We start from the raw sequence: 3,373 nt of genomic DNA on the forward strand, positions 1-3,373 counted from the left end.
TTCCGGCTCTCTCGGGCAAACACCAGCAAAGCCACTTTGGCGTGTTTACAACAATAGTCCAGGCGAATATGACAGTAATAATGGATTCAGTTCAGTTCTCTCAAAGCTCTTCGTAAAATACAATGGAAAGCCAATGAGCATGAGCATGATCCATCACATTGTCGAATCACATCTGATCCAATCACCAACATATGCGAAGCTTACTAATAGAGAAAAACATGACCTTCACGCTAAGCTACTCCATAGCACGTTTGCTGCCAATACTAGCTACAACAAGATTGCAAACAGATCCACAGCATCAGAGGTTAGCGAGGAAGCTCCCGACTTCTCATATGAGCTAGCGCCTCAACCTGCATCACCTACTAAGCCGCAAACACGCTCTAAAGCACGTAGGGAACGCACATTTCATGGAGATTTCACTCCAACAGGCAGTGATAAATCACTTAAAATTGAAATCGAGAAGTAATATGAATACACCCAATATAAAAAGCAAATCACATTTAAATGACGTCCAAACGGGGTCCACATGTTATGAATTTCAATGGATTGCACGCGCGTCTACGCAGCGGAAAAACACTAGTAAATCGGAAGACTATGCTCGTCTCTCATGCGTTCGTTGATTTATGGCACCTGATTGAGGATGAGAAGAGCTTCGACAAGCATCTCTTAAGTCTTCTCGACGGGCCTGAGCAAGACTTTATGAGATATTGCTTGAGCAAATGTCATATCAAGTTACGAGAATTTAATTCGGCGTACAATGAGCAACTGGATGGGGTAGTAAACCGCTTAAAAATGCTACAAGGAGCTACAGCTATTGGAGATGATAATCCAAGCATTAAAAAGGAAATGAAGCAACTTCTTGACAAGCTGTATGAGAAAGGAGTATTTTCAACAAATTATTATGCCCAATTCAAGCGGATGATGAAGCTCTCTTAGATTCACGCTTGAAGGTGAGTAATTTACTCGTATCAATGTATTTGGGCATCTTTGCCTTTTTTTGCTCCTTGGCGAGTTGGCTAACATTGACCTTCTCCGGTTGCTTCGTCAGAGTCTCAATGTTTGTGGAGCCATGGTCTGTCTTGGAGGGTCCAAGCGGATTGACAGTTCCGCAGGTGACACCATCACCGTCAATATCCATTGGTTGTGGCATCATCTGCCTGCGAATTCTTTTACGTCGATGCATTTTCTTCACTTGTGTATTTATAAGCAAATCAAAATGTCATTTCCAGTTTTGTTGAACGTCAACAATCAGCATCAATTCCGATATCGATTCAGTCAACCGATTGATTTCAGTCAGTTTGAATGCGCACTTGGCTCGATCTCAATTTATTACAGCTGGAAGGCTATCACTGCTCAACGCCAAAACAACTTATTCAAAATCATTTGGCCAACAGCAGCAACAACAACTACGTGCTCAATCACCTTGCCAGATGGTACATACTCAGCAAGTGATATCAACAACTACCTGCAGCATTAGAGTATTCAAAACAACTTAAATCTGGCAACAACACGACCGGTGAATACTACTACTTCATCTCGTGTGCTGAGAATCCATCCGCGTATGCGATTCAGCTCACGATGCTGCCTGTAAATAATGTCACTGGATACACAGCAGCAAGCGGCCTCCCAACAATGGTAGCTGCATCACTGCATACACTCCTCAACTTCAGATTGATAACTCTGGATTTGGAGCTAACGTTGGGCTATCCAATGGTGTATATCCTGCTGCTCAAACTACGAGCGATTACGCCATCAATAACAACGTCACGCCTCCTGTCGCTGCTGTAATTCTAGAGCTGTCTAATCTTTATAACCCAATTGCAAGCCGCAATCAAGCTCTCCACACCTTCACATGCGCTGAAGTAGGATTCGGCGGACTTATTACCACGTCACAAGGCCAAGGTATTGCATATTGTCCGATGCAAGGAACCAATAACGAGATCACGTTGAGCTTCTATGATCAAGACATGCGTCCGTTGCAGATTATCGATCCTTACGTGTGTATTCGTTTGCCAATGAGACAAAAAAATATGACTCGACGATGTGATTACATTTCGCAGATATACTCGATGACATTGCGATAGATCTTTCTTTCGATGATGTCCATTAACATAGTGCTCATCTTCTCAGATGTTACTCGCTTGTAGAGATCAATAAATTCTTTGACTGGCATATCACTTGGAAAGTCGCGGCAAATAATTGCAAGATCTCGTTGGGTCAAGTTACGGCCGAGAACCACACATTGGCTGTTGATGCGAATCGTCTGTGGGATACCAAAGTAGCATTGACTAATGTAGATCATACTCCATCCTTTTTTTCGGCCTCTGATGAAGTATTGACCGGTTTGAGCTTGAGCCTTCTTTGGTTCGAGCACCAAATCATCGCATATAACGAGTTTGCTTGTCTCAGAGTCATAATCGCTCATTGCTGGAACTACTCCATTTTCAAAAAAATCGACGTCATCGATGGTATCCTTGAGATGATCGTAGAGCGTCTCACTCGTTTTCGTGCAGATGACGATCTTTGTAAAGCATTTGCTAAGCAGAGCGATGATATAGGGGACGGTGCTGGATTTGCCACTGCCCGATGGACTCGCTACGCAGAGCCTGAAAGGTAATTCAAAATGGTCATTCTTTGGATGTTTCTGGAGCTTTTTTATCTTTCGTTTCATAGAAGTTAATCATATTTCTGTGATTGTGTATACAAGTAAATAAAATGTCTTCTCTTCCACCAACAACCAATAGTCCAGTCTTCAATAGCTCTTTCTTCCTTGGATCAAATGATTACTTGACCATCGCCACCGCTGCCAAGAAATACCAGAAACGCGATGGGACTGGAGTCTTCAGTTCATTGGCTGTAGCAGGTAATCTCGACTGTGGAGCGTTGACGATTGCAGGAGCTGCTGTTGATCTCAGTTCACTGTCAGGGGTCACAGCTGGAACAGTTACAGCATTAAAGTTATTTATGGCCGATGCGAATAAAGATATCAGCTCATTTCGTAATTTGACGGCAGTAAATCTTACTGGAACTCTACTGACGGCAGCGCAACCGAATACCACGTCGATTGGACCATTGTCATCTCTGAATGTGTCTGGAGGATTGACAGCATCTACGTTGACTGGAACGCTTAGCACAGCAACTCAACATAATATTACATTGCTTGGAATTCTCACAACTGGATTGCAAACAACGATCACCAACAACACAACTTCATTTGCAAGTTATGCGCGTTGGACAAACAGTCTTACTTTGCCAATGAACTGTGTGCTCGAAGTGTCAAACATCGCGCCTAGGTTCGGAGCAATCTCGCAACATACTTTTCGTATCTATTCAGGCAATGCAATTGCAATGTGGATGGACGTTAGCCAGAACG

Source organism: Phytophthora infestans, genomic scaffold (genome assembly GCF_000142945.1).
Source record: "Phytophthora infestans T30-4 supercont1.30 genomic scaffold, whole genome shotgun sequence".
NCBI classification, from domain to species: domain Eukaryota; phylum Oomycota; class Peronosporomycetes; order Peronosporales; family Peronosporaceae; genus Phytophthora; species Phytophthora infestans.